The 22,747-nt window shown below is 37.0% G+C and overlaps 2 pseudogenes across 1 annotated transcript in view; both read left to right on the top strand.

The window, feature by feature from the left end:
• Positions 1-22,436, top strand: part of LOC149569508 (serine acetyltransferase 5-like) — a 35,795-nt pseudogene extending 13,359 nt beyond the window's left edge. Inside the window, exons 3-5 of the transcript XR_016362757.1 lie at positions 5,821-5,947; positions 21,521-21,574; positions 21,684-22,436. The product of XR_016362757.1 is annotated as a serine acetyltransferase 5-like (transcript). The remainder of the gene's footprint in view (positions 1-5,820; positions 5,948-21,520; positions 21,575-21,683) is intronic.
• LOC149569509 (putative cellulose synthase A catalytic subunit 8 [UDP-forming]) lies at positions 6,674-14,688 on the top strand (annotated as a pseudogene).
• Positions 22,437-22,747: the final 311 nt, after the last annotated feature.

The raw sequence follows: 22,747 nt of genomic DNA, 5'->3' as shown, positions 1-22,747 counted from the left end.
CCATACTGTTTCTTTATTAGTCCCCTTACCAAATATCCTAGACCTTTGAGTTTCTTGGGTAAAAAGCCTCCTTAATCTACAACATTCCAAACTTTGTTTTCTAATTATAAAATAGTGAATTATACTTGTGAACCTTGAGAAGACTTGGGTTATGCTCTTCAATGGTTTGAAGACTTCACATTTCCATTTTCACTTCCAGGGTCGGGAAGTTGAGATTACATCATCTTACACAAACCTTGGGGTTAAGTTTTTTGGATCTTGTTTCAGCTTGAGATTAGCTATTCAGCCTCGGATCAGTAAAGGGTTGGGTTCCCTTGCCATGCTCGAGAGACAGTGCTTCAGACACCACTTTCAGGATACATCGTCTAAGCTATCCCTCCTGGATTCCTTAGTAAGACCCATAGTGCTCTATGGTTCGGTGGTTTGGGGTCCTCTTTTAGACTCGGGTTAGGCCAAGATAGAGAGTACCCAAATTATGCTCCTCCGTCAGATTATCAGATGTCACGGTTCTACCCCCCACAGTATTATTTTGGCCGAGTTCGATGCTCACCCATTCAGACTTGCAGCCATTTTTGACTTGATTTGGTTTCTCCACCGTCTTCGTGGCTTTGCTGACTCGGAGAAAGGCCAACACTGATACCCTCATTTAGCCTACTGCTCTTCAGTTGCTCTTGCTGACTTCGATCTTGCCACTAGAGCTTGCGGTTGGTACGCTCAGGCTACTACCCTACTGAGTTCAGTGGGGATCGACATTGATCATCTTCCTCCCTACCAGTTCTCATTGGATGCCCCTGCTCATCTACTCCCTTCTTGGCAGGGGTTGAACGGGCATGTCAGACTTGACATTTACAGGAAGTATATCACACAGACTTGGGTGGATCCTCCAGGGGGATTACGTCCAAGGATGGCTTTCTACCTAAGCACTTCTTAGTTATCCGAGATGGGATTATTGTACGCCCTGAGTACTTACATAAATACTAGACTCACACCTTGCATATCTCCCTTGGCTCCGTTAGGGTGGGCTTGCACAAACTTCGGATTCAGGTTGATCACCATATTGCTAGAGAGGATTGGGTGTGTACACTTTGTACCTTAGCACAGGCAGAATTTGAGATTCATTTTCTTTTCAAATGCCCTATATACTACGAGATTAGAGGGAGATTTTACTGTTTGTTTAGAGATTGCAGATCCCTCTCGGATTTTTTCAGGTACACTGATCAGCGTTGCATAGCACTCTATCTTCGCGAGTCCTTACAGCGTCGTGACCATACTTTATAGCTTTCATTTCCCAGGAGTCAGACCCAGGCACAACTTATTACGACCTTCTTCTCGCCCTTAACTTCAGCTCGGGGTGTGAAGCGACCGTACAGTTTCCCTGGCACAGGCTGTTCCAGATCGGTGAGACCCTACAGGGGACCTTTTTGCCAATGACACTCCTCTCGTAACACTCAGCTTCCTCACAGGGCTTCTGGTAGTCGCACAGATCAGTCACTGTTGGACTTTTTCCCTGTGAAGACGGATACCTAATCTTTTCTGTGATGTTTCCTACTTCTTTTTTTGTTGTGCTTGTTCTTTTTTGGACACTATTTGGTGCTCTGTTTGTTTGCTTTTTCCTTGTTGTAGCTTCCAGTCCCATAGACCCACGTTGTGGTCTTTTGTTGGACATTAATAAATTTATCTTATCTTATCTATCACACAACCTTTTTAGTATCACATCTTTGGGGAATTCAAAAACCATTTGTGTTGACCTTACTAACATTCATTTTCAAGCTATGTCCATCTGTCAGCCATTTTAAGTACTAAAATCATTAGCCTTTCTTAGATCAGTAAGGTCATTGTTCAGTGAGACAATAATACCCATTATCCTCACAGGAATATAATCCACATAGATACATGGTTTCTTATTCCAAGATTCCTTAGTTGTCTCTCTCTCTCTCTCTCACACACACACACACACACACACACACACGCGCGCGCGCGCGCACGCTCTCCTAGATGCAAGGTTCAACCAACATGCTTTACTACTCACCCAACTTGTCTTTACCTTTTAAATGTCTTTTACTATCATGGAACATGTCCTTACTGCTAGAATTGCTCTCAACTATAAAACATGTCACTAGTTAAATACCTATCCATTGCTATTGTGTCCTATTTGACCAACATGGCTTAGTAGTAAACCCATTTGTGGCACTAATGGCCTTATATTCAAAACTAAATAAGCCAACAAAATTAAACAAATATTAAAATATTATGACCTTGATATGGCCTCATTACAATTATTTGCAAGAATTGTTGATAGTACATTGTGCAGTCAAGGAAATAACACATCATCATCATTTGAATATAAGAAGACCTAAACTAGGGGGAAAAAAAAAAAAAAAAACATTTTTGAAAAGATATATTATTTTTTGGGTTGTATTTTTATGAAAAGATATAGCATTCAAATACCCTTTTGCATCATTACCAATGTTCTTTAGGTTGTATTCAGAGTTTGTACTTCTTCGTTTGTTAACTGTGAATCTTAAGGATGACATTTGGGAGTTTAGACCTCCATTACTAGTGCTAGTCAATTTTGAGAAGTTTGTAGCTTCAATTCCTTCAGACTTAGCAACTTCACCCTTCTCTTGGATTCTTGATTTCACTCCCAATCTCAAGTCAACTTCCTTAATGTATTACATTTTCTATTTTGGGTGCTCTTTTAAAGGAGTTTTGGTTGAGCTCACACCCACAATGAATGTGGGATTAAAAAATCATCTTAGAAACTCGTGTATGTTACATTTTAACAAATTTCCCTTTTATTTCATTTAAGTCATGACTTTATATTATCATCAAATTAATCCTAAGTAGATATAACACAATCATGTTGGGGAAGAGCCAATATCATACAACAATGGTTGTATGATACGCCTTTATATATATCATGTGAAACCAAGCAACTAAAATGTGTCAGGAACATTTGAAATTTGCGAGAATCACTTATTTTTACTAAGTCAACTGAAGCTAGCATTAAACTTACTATTAACTAGACAACCATATCTAGTTTAAGGATTATATGTTTCATTCTGCTTCTAGAATTCTTAAATATTTTCTATGAGTATTGGGATGACAAAAGGAATATATATATATATATATATATATATATATATATATATATATATATATATATATATATATATATATATATATATATATATATATATATATATATATATATATGTAGAATTTCTAAATATTTTCTATGAGTATTGGGATGACAAAAGGAATATATATATATGTATGTATGTGTGTATGTGTATGTGTATGTGTATGTGTATGTGTATGTATATGTATATGTACGTACATACATACATACATACATATATATATGTGTGTGTGTGTGTGTGTGTGTGTGTGTTTTTTGGAGATGGTCATGGAAATGGAAAGAGGCCATTCAATGCAAATGTTACCTTGGTTTTGCTAACTTTTTTTTTTGAACAAAAGGCAAAAAGTGGCTGTATATTTATATTCTTAGTATAAACTATTTTTACAATAAAACTCTAATATGTCATATAGAACAAATATGTCACCTTAAAAGAAGAACCAAGTAGAATTTGAATATTTTAGTATAAGATTAAAATGCTTATCTTGGTCTATGTTATTAAAGTTTTTTTCTAAATCAGACTACTTCATCGATTGATAGTGCTATTGCTAATGACTCCAAAAAAAACCTCATTGAACTATGTTTTCAAGTTTGAATATACTCAGACGATTGACTTATTTTAGAAGATATAAAATAGAAAAGAAATCAGTTGGCAACATCAAGCTCTATAGAAATCAACTTGTTATGTTAATTATTTGTGTTTTTTTTAACGTGAATTGATTTTTGGCATGGCCATTATGGAGTGACGAGTAGTCCCTATGACAATTGAGGGATGTCTTGGCATCCCCTAGTCCCTATGATGACTGAGGGATGTCTAGGCATCCCCTGGTCCCTATGATTATTGAGGGATGTCTAGGCATCCCCTGGCCAATATTTTTGTGTATTTTTTTTTCATGAATTGATTTTCAATTTGGTCATTATGTAACAAGGAGCACTCCCTTTGACAACTAAGGGATGTCTAGGCATTCTTTCCATGTTGGTTTATCACATTGATCATCGTTAAAGATATTAAATTGCCCTTTGCAAAATTTACATTGGAATAGCAATTTCAGTTGTATTTTGTAAACTAGTCATTACTATATTTGAGCTCAGAAACATTATAATTTCTAATTTTGAATCCAATTTTACTTATAACCTTTGATCCAAAATGTAGCTTTTAAATACTAACTAAATAGAAATTAATATTTTAAACATTATATAATATTAATAACATCAACTATAAAACTTTATATTCATATTATTTCCCAAAAGAAACTAAAATTCCCACTGTTAGTACGGATTACTACTTTATTATCCTTCCACAAAGCTTAGTAAAAAGTAGAGTCATTATGTTTGTATTATCCTACATATCAAAATGAAAAGATAAATCTTGAACAAAAAAAACCCATTCTTGAGACCATTTTTCTTTAATGATCTTGTGATTATAAATTTGTGGTTGTATGGAGATCTATGTGAATTTTTTTCTACAATGTTGGAGTTGGGTCATTAATCTTACATCTCAATTCCACTGAAAAAATATGCCATTGAATTAGAAGTTAGTTTCTGAGGAGATACAACAAATGCATTGGTTTTTGCTTATTAGTTACAGAGAGACTGTGTTGTGTAGTGATTAAGGAGTTGCAAGTGTTTACTAATCATGGTAGAGTGTATGCAATCGTTTTTCATGTTCTGATTACCAAGTCACGTGGATTTTCTTTTTATTACTTCATTTATTTGCAGGAGTACATAAGGAAGAGGAATATTTATCAAAGAATTTTATTGTAAAGACATGCAAGAATTTCAGTCCCATTACATGTAATTTTCTCCTCTAAAATTTAATAGATGCAGTCACTTTACAGTCAAACTTCAAAAGTTTAGAGCTTTAGATATTATTCTCTTACCTCTCATCAATTTGGAAATTTAATTTCTTGCATATGAAGGTTGTGGTCTTAGAGTGTAATTCTTTTTTGGCAATTGATCATCCTATCCATAACTAATTTGGAATATTATCCTGTATATCAAATTTTATAGTTATTACCATTCTAGATGGAACTTTTTATTTTGTTGGATAAGAAGTACTTATGGATGGGGTGCAATTGTTTAATCATTTTTTGGATCTAGAAGACCACATCTAATAAAATCAAGATTTTCTCTATACTTCCACGATGCTTCTTTTGTTCTTATTTTTCTCAACAATCCCTAAAAAGGTTGGAGTCTTTTGTTCCAATTATCCAGGGATAAATAAATTATATGAAATAGAAATTGATATTTGAGATTTGAACTTGTTTTAATTGGTAACCATTAACAAAAATAAGTTTTCTTGCATTTGAAGAGGAGAAATAAGCAGATGATTTGTTGCTTTCCTTTTTCAGAAAAAACATTGACGAGTTTTTTTGTTTTTGCCAACAGTAGTTCCAAGGACATCCTAATGAACTCTTATTTGTAGTATTCCTTTCTAATCCATTTCTAGGAAGTTTTGAAAGATGCACTTATTATGATATTTGAGAATGGTTTAAATGATTTTAAGTGCAAAAACTCAGATGCTACAAACCATTCGAATATAGTGAAGGTGATGATGAATTATAAAAAAACATCACCGCTATGAAAGAATCTTTTGGAATACTATTATTCCTTTTCAAAATTTCTTCGACTTGTGCCCATATTGAATTCTAACAACAAACATTTTTTACTTGTACGCATAGGTTCTTCATGAGAAACAAAGAAGGCCAAGGAAATGAAGAATTTGTTCTCCCACTCTTAATATACGTTGCCAAAGGAGAAAGCCCATTGTTCAATCATTATTACAAAGTTGGAGTTGTGATTGTTATGGTACTTATTCTATCTCGCTTATATCTTATTTTTCAGTAGGATTCCTTTTTAGACTTTTGGAGTATTTCATTCTATAAATAAAACAGAGAATAAATGTCTTTCTAAATTATGGTTTTCAGGCTCATGTATAGGTTAAGGGTTACGATTCTTTATTGTCAGAAAATTGTTAAATTTGGGCATGACATTGCTTAGTTCTTTTTTATTTATTTGTTTGTCACTATTATCCATCTTGATTCATAAATACTTTTCTTCTCATTCATATTTTATAAGGAGATATGCAATATTTTCAAAAGCCCTTTGTACCTAATAATTGTTATATTTTTAACATAAAAATTTTGAGTGAAGAGTGTTTCATATAGAGTTTTTCTTAGCATCATTTGTATTTGATGAATCTAAAACAATTTAACAACCATTGTTTATGCATTCAAGATGTAATGACTACGGTATGAGGAGATTGTACACGTGCATGAGTTTGGACACACGAATGACTCTTTCATTTCTTCATTGTGATGATTAGAATGATCATAAGCTCTATCCAATTTGTTATTTTGCCCATTGAGTGTCATATTCTTCATAATCCAAATTTGTGTAGGCTTTTCGTCCAACAAGCACGCCTATTAAACTTGCAAAACATTAAAGAAGTATTAGATATGAATTACTGAAGAATGAGAATGATGCAAACTCCAAGACAGGCTGCTATGGAAGATGAAAAGATTTCCATCGGGCATGACAATAAAATTCCTCAAAACCATCCAACAGGTTGCCATTTTCAAGGTGTCTACTTTGCACGAGCCTCTCCTGAGTGCAAATCACGCTAATGTCAATAGCTCCGTTATTTGATAGAAATTCCACAAACGTCTAGGAGTGCTGGTTCTAAACTTACAGATTGAAGATCACAGGAAAATAGCCTTGCCCAATCAAAATATAATCAACATCTCTGTTGTGGATTAGCGTTACTTGCAGAGTAAGATCAAATGCATTGCAACGCTGTTCCTGAGGCTGGGCAAGATTGTTGAGTATATCATTGGATGTACAGAAAATTTGAATGAGAGTGAGGAGGCTAGTCATCCATTATAGTATTGCTATTGCTTGGAATTTTCGAGCTTTGTATGCCATTTTGTCTTCCATGAGTATTGAACAAAGAATCTTTGGCAGACGTATAGATATTCTCTTACTTCAATGACCAAATGACCCGGTTCATATTATAGTGAATAAAATTCCTTTCTACTCACACTCCTGTTACCCTTGGTCACAAGGAAACATTTGAAAAATGGTAACAGAATGTAGGAAGGGGAAATATTTGTTGATGAAAATAATTGCTATTGTATCCTATTGTAAGAATATAAGTTATAATTTCTTTATCTGCAATAGTATCATGAACAAATGGTAAGCTACTTATGACCATCATGCCATATTTGTCCATGTTATAAATCTATACAGAATAATCATTGATAATTGTACAGTAGAGTATAAGCCATTTGCACAAACAACGATACCTTCAATAGGATCAAGATGGGAGTTGAAAATACTTCATAGATTCTGTGCCTGATGGCATTCTCTTCAAAATTTAATGCGACCCTTTTTGAATTTTTTCATTTTCATTGAATTATATTTTTCTACATCCACTATTGAGCATGTTAAATAGAATGGGATTCAAAGACCATTATACATGGGTATAGGATGTGTTTTTAATAGAATAACACCATATGGCTTTGAACCACCTCTCAAGAAACTCTCGAAGGCTTCAACATGTCATTCATCATGTTATGGGGAAAGTAGAAAGTACAAGGGAATAAAAAGCATGCAAATAGAAAAAAAACATTAAAGAAAACTGACTCCATTATTCCAATATGCGATCTTAAAGATATAGAAGAGGGTGTCAAAGGTGTTGGATTTGACGATGAGAAATCACATCTTAAGTCTCAGAAGAGCTTAGAGAAAAGGCTTGGCCAATCAACAATATTTGTTGCATCTACCTTGATGGACCATGGTGGTGTTCCTTAGTCAGCTGCTCTTGCTGATCTATTGGAAGAAGCTATCTAGGTTATTAGCTATGGTTATGAAGACAAGATATAACGGGGAAGTGAGACTATTTGGATTTATGGCTAAGTCACAAAAGATATTTTGACTAGTTTCAAGGTGCATGCATGTGGCTGGAAATCCATTTACTGCATGCATGTGCACCTTGCATTCAGAGGCTCAGGTCCAATAAATCTTTTTGACTATTTGAGCCAAGTGCTTAGGTGGGCATTGGGTTCTGTTGAAATTCTTGTCATCTATCATTGACCAATTTGGCATAGTTACAGTGGAAGGCTAAAATGATTAGAGGCAATTACATATATCAACACGATAATTTATCTAGTGACATTTATTCCATTGATTTTATATTGTACACTACTAGTTGTGTGTCTTCTTACTGGAAAGTTTATCATCCTAGAGATTAGTATGTTTGTGAGCATCTTTTTCATTTTACTTTGTCTATTTTTGCAAGTGGTATTTTGGAAATGCAATGGAGTGGAGATGGTATAGGTGAATGGTGGAGGAATGGACAATTCTAGGTTTTTGGACGTGTGTCATCTCATTTATTTGCAGTTGTCCAAGGGTTGTTTAAGGTCCTTGCTGGTATTGACACAAAACTTCACTATCACATTAAAGGCTTAAGATGAAGATGGTGCTTTCACAGAGTTGTATATGTTCAAATAAAAATACCCTGTCGATTCCACCTAAATCATTGCTTATTATAAACCTTGTAGGAGTAGTTTCAGGTGTCTTCTATTCTATCAATAGTGGCTATGCATCATGGGGGGTGTTGGTGTTTGAAAACGCTGGAGGGTTTTCAATTATCCTAATGAGAATATGACATATCTGGGGGCAACTAACTCCCATTCTCAACATATCACTTCAAACACTGGGCCAACTATAAGGCTTGACCCTTCTTCTACTTCAGGCTCTGCAAGACCTAGGCGGGTAGACCTCAGATTCAATTGATATCGTACCAGTGCAAAACATATATTTGAATTTGTTTATTGCAGATGAAACCCCTTACATCTCCTAATTACTTATGAAATGACATAGATCTACAGTAGCTAGATGCATATCTACGACATTCATAAGCTGAGTGAGGGCATCACATTTAGGTTCTTCAACATGAAAGGGAAATACAATTGATTATTGATGTTGATTTTCAACACATCCTCAAACATGCAACAATAAGAACGAATTGATCCTACAAATGATCAGTGCCTAATCCATTGGGTAGTTCCATGAATTGAATACATACATCTGTGATATCTAGGACATATTTCATACACCAAGATATCAGATCTATCCTATCACTTTGTGATTCAGACATCGGTGTTCATTAAGACCTCATTCTTATGAAATATCCTTCTGAAAATAACCAGCAACCCTGTCAAACACATCAAGCATTTACTTGGCCCTTTGTTCCAACACCAAAACATATGTGACATACAACTTTAAAGGGATGCAAATGGGTCTCAGCTCTTTGTTCCAAGACCACATAAGACTGCAAATTACTGAGATAGGAGACGAGAATCAGAATGAAACTAAAGAAATTTTGGTTCACTTGTATTCATTTCCTTGAAATTATACATTCAAATGCATGAAATTAAAAAACACAAACACCTAATAGATCTGAAATTAGCTGAATTAACTTCACTATTGCTGTTCATACAAAAGAGAAATTGCTGAATGAATGGTGTCTCAGTATTGGGAATACATCAAAATTGGAACCAAAATATGGTCTCACAGTAATGTGCAAATTTTCTCCAAAGAACTAGAACTTGTACAATGAGAAAGAAAGAGATTGATATAGGAGAAGAATTAATTCCCGGATCTGATCAAAACATGACATTTGTCCACTTGGAAAACCTTTTCAACAGGTTAAAAACAACTCTCTAATCTCTCCCCTCAACGGGTGAATCAAATCTTCACATTAGGCCTCTACAACAGCATAAAATATATAGAGATATTTGAAGAATAACTAATTTTGATTCTTGAACTTTACTCAAGGTAAAAGTGAAAATCAGTTAAAAAATGACTTTTAAAAGCCAAGGAAATCCTTTAGAATCGATTTTCTTCACATCTAGACTTCACCAAGCCTTCATATCTGTCCTTTAACCAATTTTGATGATCAATGTTAAAATTTGCATGTTCTATTGAGAACGCCCCAAAATTTACAAATTGGCCTATAGCACAAGCCAGTGAGCACTTGTGGCAATCTAACCTCATATTCGGAAAGTTCGTTTCTTCCCGGTTCCGGTGGTATATTGAAGTGCCCATTTTGGTTAAAAATGGCCCATGATATGGCCTTCTGAAGTTTAGGGCTCTGCTCATGGCTTTCAAAGCAATAAAGTTGCAAAAATTTATCCCTTTTCAAAAGTCGAACTATAGAATAAATCTTCAGTTGGATTTTAATTTTTTTTGTGACTTGCACGTACTTCTGAGAAGGAAAAATAAATTTTTAATTTGAAACCTTAAAAATTTCTTGCTTTTTCAATCTGGGTCAAACTTTGTTGACTGACCTCGCCACGTGTCGTCTTTTGATTGGCTTGGCCCTGGGTAAGCACCACATGTCACATTCTGACTGTCTATTCACATCAGCGACACGTGTCATCGCCACCTTAATGCTCGCTATGTCGCCATGTTCACGTGTGAGCAACTTCTCCTTGGCGAGATAGCGAGGATTGTCGGATATGCCATGTGGCGCGATCTCCTTCCCCTGTCTGCGACCTCGCCACGTCATCCTGCTCGTTGCCACTTGGCGCAATCTAATTTGTTGCTCTATATTTTGCAACAGGACCCACATGCTTTATTTAAGCCTCACCAGATTTTGAAGTTTTTCGGCGACTTGCTATGTCGCTAGCTGGAAAACCCGAGGTTTTTCAGCTAGCGAGGTAGCGAGCTACCAAATTTCTTGACTTTTTCGGTTGCTTGCAACTTGCTGACGTCACTGGTTTTTTGCACGTCTTCATTCAAAATTTAATCTTGTCTGGCGCCAACTGGATAGCCAGGTGGGCCCCTCGTCATCTTCTTTCGACATGCAAGGCTTACAAAAGCCTTTGTTTCTAAGACACTACGCCATATGTGTAATTTTGCATTTAAAGGTTTAGAAAGACCCTCCCACGGGCAATGTGGGATAAAGCAAATCCCTTGTCTTATACTCAAGGCATGGTTTCTTCTTGTTACGCGAGCATCTTTTCCATTTCCTTATGCGTGTATGCTTTGGATCTTCCCTTTAGTGTGGGGCTCCTTCTATGTTGCTGCCCGTGGGTTGTTCTTTGCTAGTGTCGCCCCTGTCTTCTTCTCCACATGGATGCTCATTCTCATTTTAAACAATGACCATTCCTTTAATTGCTGCAACCTCCTGTTGCCCTGCTAAGGATGCACTTGCTCGTGGACTTCCTTGCAAACGTGGGCTCTGCCTTTATGAGTATTCCACTTGCCTTTTTCTGTGAAGCAGAGTTCCTTCTCTTCTATGTTGCCGTCTCTTAAAAAAAAGAGAAATGTGAGGCTCTTGTTTAAATGTCAACTCTTCCATTATGTGTGCACAATCTTCTTCTAATACTTGCGTGGAAATCCTTTTTAACTGTCGCTGTATTCTTTTGTTGAAAGGCGTGAACTCTTTCTTACTGTGTCTGCTTTCTTGTTTATTATTGAGCCTCTTCATTGTTTGCGTGGGCTTTACATGAGGCATGTTACTCCTTTTGTTAAAACATGAACAACTGCCCCCTATTTTAACGTGCCTCTGTGTTTTTATTGGCATGTGGAGACGCTTGTAGCTCCTTTGTTAGTGCAGACTTTCTCCTTTTTATGCACGTTTGGGTTGCTTCAAGTCTCCTTTTAAAACTGCGTTGACTGGTGTCTTCTAAGTTTGCCACTACTTTTTCCTATCATGCTTAGAGTGGTGGCTTTTACTGGCACTAATTGGCAGCTTGGATGCATGGGCTATGTTTTTGCTTGCATGGGATTCTACTTGCATGGGCGTCTTGTCTCTTACTTGAGCTAGTTTTGATGTTGACTGTGTGGTGTTCCTCTTTAGCAACGGCTTGGGCTTTCTTCCTTATGCCATGGATTCAAGTTTAATAGGCTGTGAGCTTCTTTAACCTCTACATGGAATGTTTTTTTCCTCGAATGCCTCTGCCGCTCCTTGTTCACAGTGCGTGGGTTTCCCTCCATTCTCCTTATTTGACATGGAAGTGCTCTTTAGGATGCGTGGTTTTTCATTGACCAGGGTACCCCTTTTTCATACCACTGATGCCTTTATTGTCTTTGAAGAACTTGGAGTTTCCAATGCTGAGTGATCTCTTTGACATCAAAATGTTTTAGTTTCAATTCACATTATTATGAGATTCAATCGACTCTAGAGATCTCCTTAGCTTTGAGAAGGCCTTGGAAATGAACACATTACCCATGCGAGATTGGAATCATGCAAACTATTAAAAGTTATTTGAACTTCACCTTTCGAAGACTTCAATGTGCACACAATCTTCATCAATCTGATGCAATTTAGTTGGGCTCATAGTGGGTTCGGTGAAATTTTCTTTTGTTTTTGAAAAATTGAAGTGCAAACTGATCTATCAATCACCCTAGACCGATCAGAACCAAGTTCGATCACTGATTAATCAACTGAAAACCATTTTACCACTGATTTGCAAACTGTGAATTTCATGTCAGGAGGTCTGTTGACTGGCCTTGAAAACTGACCCAAACCTCTGACCATGATTTGAAAACTGGTACACTTAATCTCTGTTCCGCATACTTGTACCATGTCGAATCTCGTCTCATGATGGATTCAAGGTCAAAAGATATTCGTTGTCAAAGTTGCCTTCTTAGAATTACTTGCAAGTAAACACGTTAGAAAGCAATAAACTGGGTTTGGATTTGGCTTTGAAAATTGGGCAAACAGACACTTGGGAAGACGAAACCTGAGACATTGGTTCACTGTCACGAGGACATTATGAATTTGGGATTTGGGGTCATGACGAATCATAGGGCACAAATGGCGATTAGTCAAAGTAGGCTACTCAAAAATTGTAGACTGGAAACATTGACAGAAAGCCATTTTTGCAAAAGGAATTGACCTGGAAAAGTGTGCAAATGGATCCGTCAAGATTTGAAAACTGACACACTTGCAGTATTTTTGGAGGACAACACAATGGTACAATCCATTTAATCTAGGCAATTATGGATTTCAAGATATAGCATCATGAACAAGGGTTCGAACAAATTTGCAAATGCTGACATCAGTAAAAGTTATAAATTGCGTTGGAATCACATTTGAAAACTGATCAAACAGATTCGTTAAGAGCTAAAACTTGAAACACAACAAGTCTCTGACATCTACAATGCAACGCAAAAGGAAATTTAACATCTTGGTCAACTGGGTCAAAGTTATAACACGTCAAATAGGGCTTCCTAGAATTCAAAATTAATTGCATCAGCATGACATTGATCACTGACCAACTTTGAGGGATTCACAACCTAGTCAAACGAACTCGAAACGGCTTGAAATCTGAAACATAGGTTCTCAAGTATAGACACTAGACATTCCTAAAGTGGCGAGTCATGACACATTTCTGGGTGCGAGATATTCAGATGCAAACAAGGCCCCCTGTCACTATTTGACATTTTAGGTGAATGCAGATTTGAAACTAGCTCAAAATGAGACTTCACAAAATGGCTCGGAATCTCAACTTTTCTTCATTGAATGCTTGGACAGGTTGAATGCATGGTGTTAGAAACATTAAACGCCTTATGGGGCTCAAATGGACAACCGGGCACATAGGCATTACAAATCGTTTATAGGGCTCAATTTTCTCAATGGTACTCAAAATCAGGATGGCAATTTTTAGTCCCAATAGGGGCCACTATTTGGAAAACTCTGTTTTACTTTTTGGTTAATTGTCCATCTTCATCTTTTCTTCAAAGATCCGATGGGAAGGCAGAACCGGACACCCACAATTATTTTTGTATGGTCCATTCTTGTTGCATCTATCTTCTCATTGCTATGGGTGCAGATAGATCCCTTCACTACTAGAGTGACAGGATCAAATCCAATGCAATATGGCATTAATTGGTAAGTATTTTACCATATATATTCTTGTTGCATAGAGATTTCTTGACCATGCATTTTTCCTCATTCAACATTTTAAATGATTTACTGGGAGATCTATTTGGACATTGTTTGGGGATAAATAGTAAAGAGTGATGTGAATTTGGCATGATTTTTGAGAATTGAATTGCCCTTACATTGTTGTTTGTGGCATTGCCTCTTACTGTGCAAGTTTTTGGATGCAGTTATATTACTTGTTGAGATAAGATAAGATAAGCTAAATTTATTAATGTCCAACAAAAGACCACAACGTGGGTCTATGGGACTGGAATTTTACAACAAGGAAAAAGCAGACAAACAGAGCACCAAATGGTGTCCAAAAAGGAACAAGCACAACAAAAGAAGAAGAAAGCAGGAAACATCACGAAAAAGATTAGGTATCCGTCTTCATAGGGAAAAAGTCCAATAGTGACTGATCTGTGCGGCTACCAGAAGCCCTATGATGAAGCAGAGTGCTACAAGAGAGGAGTGTAGCTGGCAAAAAGGTCCCTTGCGGGGTCTCATCGATCTGGAACAACCTGTGCTAGGGAAACTGTACGGTCACTTCACACCTCGAGCTGGAGTTAAGGGTGAGAAGAAGGTCATAATAAGCTGTGCTTGGGTCTGACTCCTGGGAAATGAAAGTTGTAAAGTATGGTTACGAAGCTGTAAGGACTCGTAGAGATAGAGTGCAATGCAACGCTAATTAGTGTACTTGAAAAAATCCAAGAGGGATCTGCAATCTCTAAACAGACATTAAAATCTCCCTCTAATCTCGTAGTATATGGGGCATCTGAAAAGAAAATGAATCTCAGATTCTACCTTTGCTAAGGTACAAAGTGTACACACTCGATCCTCTCTAGCAATATGGTGATTAACCTGAATTCGGAGTTTGTGTGAGCCCACCTTAAAGGAGCCAAGGGAGATATGCAGGGTGTGAGTCCAGTATCTATGTAAGTACTCAGGGCGTACAATAATCCCATCTTGGATAACTAAGAAGTGCTCAACGTAGAAAGCCATCCTTGGACGTAGTCCCCCTGGAGGATCCACCCAGGTTTGTGTGATATACTTCTTGTAAATGTGAAGTCTGACATGCCCGTTCAACTCCTGCCGAGAAGGGAGTAGATGAGCAGGGGTATCCAATGAGAACTGGTAGGGAGTAAGATGATCAATGTTGATCCCCAATGAACTTAGTAGGGTAGTAGCTTGAGCATACCAACCGCAAGCTCTAGTGGCAAGATCGAAGTCAACAATAGCAACTGAAGAGCAGTAGGCTAAATGAGGTATATGTGTTGGCCTTCCTTCGAGTCAGCAAAGCCACGAAGACGGTGGAGAAACCAGATCAAGTAAAAAATGGCTGCAAATCTGAATGGGTGAGCACCGAACTTGGCCAAAATAATACTGTGGGGGGTAGAACCATGACATCTGATAATCTGATGGAGGAGTATAATCTGTGTACTGTCGATCTTGGCCCAATCCGAGTCTAAAAGAGAAGGACCCCAAACCACCGAACCATAGAGCACTGTGGGTCTAATTAAGGAATCCAAGAGGGATAGCTTAGACGATGTATCCTGAAAGTGGTGTTTGAAGCATTGTCTCTCGAGCATGGCAAGGGAACCCAACCCTTTACTGATTCGAGGCTGAATAGCTGATCTCAAGTTGAAATCAGATCCAGAAAATTTAACCCCAAGGTAAGTGTAAGATGATGTAATCTCAACTTCCCGACCTTGGAAGTGAAAATGGAGATGTGAAGTCTTTAGACCGTTGAAGAGCATAACCCGAGTCTTCTCAAGGTTCACAACCGTCTCATATCACAAAAAGATGAAAGTCTATCTAAGAGCCTCTGAAGACCTTCAGGAGAGGAAGCAAGAAGAACCACATCATCAAGAAATAGAAGGATGGAGATCAATACCTGATGTAGATGACAACCATGACTTGGAAGCGAGGAGTCACTAAGAAAAGCCTCGAGTTTATCAATGTAGATCCTGAACAAGGTGGGCGAGAGAGGGCAACCCTGCTTAACCCCAATGGTGCTCTGGATAGGATCAGAGAGGCCCTCTGTGGTCCTGAGTCTACCAATCACAGTCTCATATAACCTCATAATAGTCGTCAATAAGATCTCAGAAATACCTATATCTCAGTCTCTGAAAAAAGGCTACTCTGGGGATGGAATCAAAAGCCTTACGAAAATCCACAAAACAACAGTAGACTTTCTTCGAGTGATGTCGAGCCTCCTCGATAATAGCTCGTAGTGTAAAGATATGATCTATGGTCTGGTAGTCTGTCCTGAATCCTGCTTGACCCTTAGCCCTGCAATTCCTCCTATCAAGCTCACTGGATAAAATAGTATTCAAAGCTGTACCATAAAGTTTGGCAAATGTATGCCCAATCATGATGGTCCTATAGTTTTCGGGATCAGAGGTTAGCCCAGACTTATGGATCGGGCGAATAATGTGTCTCGACCAAGAGTCCGGAAAACCAAAACAAACCACTCTATTAAAGAGCGTAGAGAGATAAGGGCCCAAGATCGTGGTACCGAGTTTGAAGAGCTCTGCCTGAAAACCCTCCTCATCAGCTGCCCGACTGCATCTCATAAGTTTGATGGCCTCGTAAATGCTGGAGGTGGAGAATAAGTGACAATGGGGGAGCAGGCTGGGAAGGGGGGTGAGCTGACTTGAGATGTCATACAACGTGGAGATATGGGAAGGAAGGAGATGAAGGTCGAGGGTGGACTGGGGTTGGCTACGCCTAGGGAACATGATGCGCCAAAACAACTTTGGATACTGAATAAGCGTGTCTCGTAGGGATATGCCTTGTGAAGCAATAAATAATCGCTTCTTATGGTGAAGAAAGTGTTTGTAAGAGAGCCGTAAATTGGTGAAAGCGGGGGAATGAGTATCAAAAGCCAAGCGCAAGGAATGGTGGAAAGTTTTACAGTCATCATCAAACCACTGATTCATGGGACAAGTATTTCGTCGAGTCGATCTATGAGTGTTGGAAATGGAGCGGTGAGGGATAGAGAGGAGAGTCGACTCCCAAATTGCGGTAGCTAGTGAGTGAAACACGGTGGACACCTGATTGTGATCCGTGAAGCTAGCTGGGTAGAGGAATCTTCTCAAATGGAAAATGAAGAGGTCTTGATCACTATCCTCGAAACATAAACGAGTGTGGGGGCGGAACCGGACAGGGTGAGTAGAGATGGGTGGTAAAGGGTGCGAAGAAACATAGACCGAAAGGTTAAGAAGGGCATGATCAGCCAAGGGAAGACGAGAGATAGTAAAATTTTTGATGGAGGGGAGGAAGGAAGCAACAACGAGGATGTAATCCACCACGCTCGCACCCCCACTATGAGGCCAACACGTAAAAAGCTCAGAACCCGGGAAACAAGAGAAGCCATTCATATTCACCAAGTTGGAGGACTCACAGAGCTGGAGAAGGTGGACACCATAAAAAGTTAGAGGTCCACTGTGATCCTCGGATAAATGTTGAAGCTCCATACTAGTAAGATCCCTCTCAGTAGTACAAATCAAATCGGACCCACGGTCATATTGGGGGCTCTGGAGATCTTTAGTTCGTGCATTAAAATCTCCTAAGATGATGATGTCGCCCATAGCCCCAAACTTGGAGATGCTCTCAAATAGGTCTGAAAAAGGGTTCCCATCCTGAACACTATGAATGGCGTAAGGTGAGGTAGTCGGCGAGAAGTAACAAACAACAATGAAGATATCTTTCTGACAGTGACTGGTACCTCCAACTCGGATCCACATAAATCTGGCATAAGTGTCAGAAAGGACCAATGTGGTAGTACTGAACAGATCATCTCTAATCAAATAAGCAACTCCACCGGAACCACGCACACCACTTGAAGCTCGGACCTCCTCTCTGCAAACTGAAAGCCACTGATACCCTATGTAACCTGGACGGGGCCGAGCAAGACTCTCATGAGTCTCGGTAACAGCTAACAAATCAACATCCCCAATTGCATCATGAAGTAAGCCTGGCAAAGACCACAGGGAACCATTGCCATTCCAACAATTGACAAGCAAAGAGCCAATGGAGGGCTTAGACTTGATCAACCTATTGTAGTGGTGAGATGCCTTGTAAGTACTATTAAACTAAGGGACTCTATCAATGGCTAGTGCTTGGCTGCAATGGTTGTGTCATTTATTTGAGAAGATAGATAGAATATCAGTCATTTAACCCAATCATTGTTCTTCCTATCTTGCAGGATGCATAACCCTTTATCCAACATGTCACGAATGGCAATTTGAAGGCTTTGTTCAAAATTAATTGTCCAATTCGCAAAAGGGTTGCAAGGAGTACAATAAGTGAAGCGCTGATTTGGTGATTTCTTTATCTCAGGGTGAGTTCTTTACCCTTTGCAACTTTTGTTTATTTTTCATCAAATGTTTATGATTTAACAAATCCCTGTACATATATTATCTTTTTTATCAGACCAAGTTCTTTCCTATAATGTCCCATCCATATCTCCTTTCATTTATGTATGGCCCTTAATTCTTCTAATCCATGAATGCTTCAACAAATATCCTTTTATTTAAATTTTTTTTGGGTCATGTTTAAACATTGCATTTTAATCTTTGATTATTTAATGTAGTTTTCTATTTTAATCTAATATTGTACAAGCTTTTCTAATATATTCTTCCTTTTAGTATCATTCAATTGAACAACCTAAACAAATACAAACTTATAATGTTTTGTTTAAACAAATCTAAACTTTATGAAGATAATATTATATATTCAAATGTTGATTAATTCACCTGTGATATTGGTTATAAATTGTTGGTTGTTTGATTTTGTTTGAAGTATTAACATAGAGAAATGGGAGTATTGACATCATCAGCACCTGTCTCATACTTCGACCATATAAAATCTCTAGATGTCTTTGCGGAGATTCTTTGTAGTCTTTGAAGTAAGTCTTCCAACATTTCTTTGAACAAAGCCTATTCTTTTGTCATATATTTCTATTTAGATAGAATACTTAAATTTCAACCAAGGAGTTTCTCATAACACGGGAGACATTCATTTCTAAAGGAGATATGTGATAAATATTCCTCATGTCATTCCTAGTCAAAGAGAAAAAACATTGACCCAAGCTTGTTATGATCTATCTAGGAAAAATATAGTGTCAAGTCTCACAATTCTTCCATCACACCCCACTAACCCAATCAACTAGCTTTCAAGGTTATTGCAAGCCGTAGTGGCTAGGAATGTCTCCTCTTCTAGCTCAATAAACTGTCTGCCCAACAATAACTTAAATAACTAAATGCTCTCTTGGGGTTGTTTGTAGTTTGGTAGATTCATGGGAAGTGAGCTCTCCAACACAAAGACTTCCATACACTGGGCCACATAATATCTTCTCAAGACTATTGCTCACCGAGGCACCATATTTGTTGAGGCATAAATTGTGTTAATGCTTTCACTCATGAATTACTATTTTTGTCTCAAGTGGGTTTATACATTATTGAGGTTTGTATGAACTTATGCAGGTCAGAGATCCTTACAATGACTACAAATGTTGGTAGAGGCTAGAGGATATGGACACTATCAGATCTTATAAAATTGATGGGTAGATCTTGGTTTAGATGTTGCTGTTGAAATAACTGTAGCTGCATCTCTAGTGTTCTATAGAACACACCCTTCGTTTTCCAGGAGGCTCATTCATGCTTCCATCATGGTAAATTTTAGTAGCTTCATGTATTCAATCTTACTAAATTCTATGTTTTGTTGAGTACGTCATCAACCTCCTTATTCTAGATTTTTGATTTTGCTGATAAACTCAGAGGATCTTATAGTAACTTGCTTAAGTCTGCAGTCTGTCCATTCTATTGCTCTTCTTTTGGGTTAGAAGTAAAAGTAAATAAATGTGGTATGCTTTTAGATTATACTATAGCAAAAAATCAGTTGAATTGATTTTCTTGGGTGTTCTCTTAGGATGAACTATTGTGGGGAGTTAGGTGGATATATAAAGTAATAAAAAGTGCCAAATATTTGATCTACATATGACTAGAGTTTCAGAGCTCGTGGATCAGACAATATATTTGGGTGGTTGAATAAACGTGTTAGAATCAGAGTGATTATATTGAAGGTACATAAACTTTAAGTTGTGGGTACAAATATATTTCAAGTTTTCATTGTGGGTACCTTTTTGTCTTGTATTATTTAAAATAAAGCTATCTAAGTAGATGCTTTACTACAAATTGTTTTCATGGATTGACTGTAAGTGGGTATGCATTGTTTTGTGTAGGAATTATTAATTTGAAAGTGCTCTTCAAGACTACAAATAGCACACTGATAACTATATCTTCTCTATTGTTCCTGGAACATTATCTTCTCGAACTAAATGCACTCCAAGTTGGTTAAAAGTTACTTTATCCAACTAAATGGATTCTACTGTTCTGATAGAAACCCAAAAAATTAAAACTAGTATTTATAGCCTCTCAAAACCATTCACATACACTGACCTCCAAATAGGAATGAAAATGCTCAGCTTAAACTAGCAATTTTTTGGTATAAACTGCTCATAGTTTGAAGTCATGTGCATCAAGAGAGATTTGATCAAGCTTGCAAAAAATAACTGATTTTATAATGGCATCAATTTGCAAAACATTGAACTCTAAAATTTTTCTTTGACAAAGATTCACATTTCTATAATCCATGATGAATCCAAACAAGAAACACAATATTTGTGTTTCTTCAGCCACGTATTGTTCTTATTGCAATCTTGTATTTTTTTATTTTATTTTATTTCTTGTAATGTATTCTTTTGTCTTTCTATTTCGTTTGTTTTAATCTTCTCACACACTTATTAGTCCACAGGCATTGGGTTCTTTTCCCTTTTACTGCAACCTTCTTAGCTATTTTCTTCCTCTTCACATCTCTCTGTCATTACCCACAACCCCACTTTGCTTTCATGTTCATAACAACCTCCTTAATTTCCAATGTGCTTCCCTCTTTTATTACACTGGATTTGGTTTGTTTTTAAGTTAAAAAAAAAAAAATTCCATCCATTTGTCTTCCCTAAGGTGATTCAACTTGTACTTGATGCGTATTGTCATGGTTATAATTGGAGCTAAATGGTCTTCTTGGAATGCAACGATTTACAATTGATTTAATAAATTAGTTACTTTTAAAGGCTTTCATTCTTTGCATAAGTGGCTATGACAAATGGTTGACATGCCTATCTTTGCTTTCACATAAGGTGTACATGTGTACTAGATCAGATGCAGGTAAAATCTCTTTTTTCTTTTATGTGCATAGTCTTTTTCAAAGTCTCAGGTCAGCATGTGTAGAGAACATACCTATAAAGGCTTTTCAATTATAATTCATTTTTATAAAAATCAAAAGCTTGTAATCAACATTTGAAATTACGTTTGATAGTCTACAATTAAAACAAGTTTAGGTGCCATCTAATTTGTTCAAACATTTGTGTGTTGAGCTAGCAACCTTGAGTTTGAGATTTGAATGTGCGAAAAGCTAGCACCATCTATTCACATGTAAGTCCACCTCAACACCAATGTTCTTACTCATTGAATTAATTTGTTTTGCTCCCTTCTTGTAGCTCTTATTTGCAAAAGCTTAGTCTTCTAATTTTTTTTTTTTAAGGTGCTAGCTCAATGGACGACAACTTGCATTACAAGCAGGGGGATGGTGGTTCAAATCTAGTAGTTTATAATAAATAATATGATTTTTTAAATTTATTATTTTGTACTATCTTCTATCTAATTATCTTAAAAAAGGCAACAAGTGAAACTAAAGACATAAATGTACCTATAAAGACAAATTAAAATTGTCTCTAAGAAACAATAATAGTGATGTTCCTTATTGTCTTTATAAGACAATAATTTGCGACAATAGTTTAAGACACTCACTTAAAGATATGTAAGACAATACCCAATTTTTTAAATTTATTTTAGCGTGTCTTGAATTACGACATTTCACTTAAAAATTGTCTCTAATATTGTCTTAAAACCCCCCTTCATGTCTAATATTGTCTTGAATTACAACAATTCACTTAAAAGTTGGAATATCTATTGCTTTATTGTTGTGACATGGTTAGATGTTCTTGTTCTTATGATGTTATTACATTTAGTAGTGATGCCCTTATAAGACAGCTCCAACTATTCAGTTGAAAGTTTGGGATGTTATGCATGGGGGATGGCTAGGGCCTTGAGGTATTATGATGCTATTATGGTTGGGAGCAAACATGCAAGAGTTTAGTGATGCAGGAGCATCTTGCATCCAAAATAAATGGGACATGTTGAAAGTAAAATTAAAAAAAAAAAAAAAAATTGTGGAGGAAAGAAAAAGTGACGAAAATAGAAGGAAAAATAATAAAAAAATAAAATAAGGGAAAAAGGAGAAAAAAATAATATAGAAAGGAATTTTTATTTTCGAGGTGCATAGGTGGCGTAATAGAAAAATAAAATAAAAATGGTTGTCATTCCATTTATCGAGGTGTGTAGGTGGAATTCTAGAAGGTTGTGGATATTGTGGAATTCTAGAAGGTTGTGGATATTGTGTAGGAAGAATTTTAGAAGGTTGTGGATAAATTATGCATTGGGTGATAAGGCCTATTTAAGCAAGGCACATGAGCATTTCTAATCAAGCTGGAAGGTGTGAAGGCTTCAAGGAGTGAAAGCTTCAAAGTGTGATCTCTTCTTAGTAGA

Source organism: Cupressus sempervirens, chromosome 3, assembly GCF_028749045.1.
Source record: "Cupressus sempervirens isolate cs-2001-9-10 chromosome 3, ASM2874904v1, whole genome shotgun sequence".
Taxonomy (NCBI): Eukaryota; Viridiplantae; Streptophyta; class Pinopsida; order Cupressales; family Cupressaceae; genus Cupressus; species Cupressus sempervirens.
Note: the sequence above shows the minus strand (reverse complement) of the source record. Positions and strands in the feature narration are given on the sequence as shown.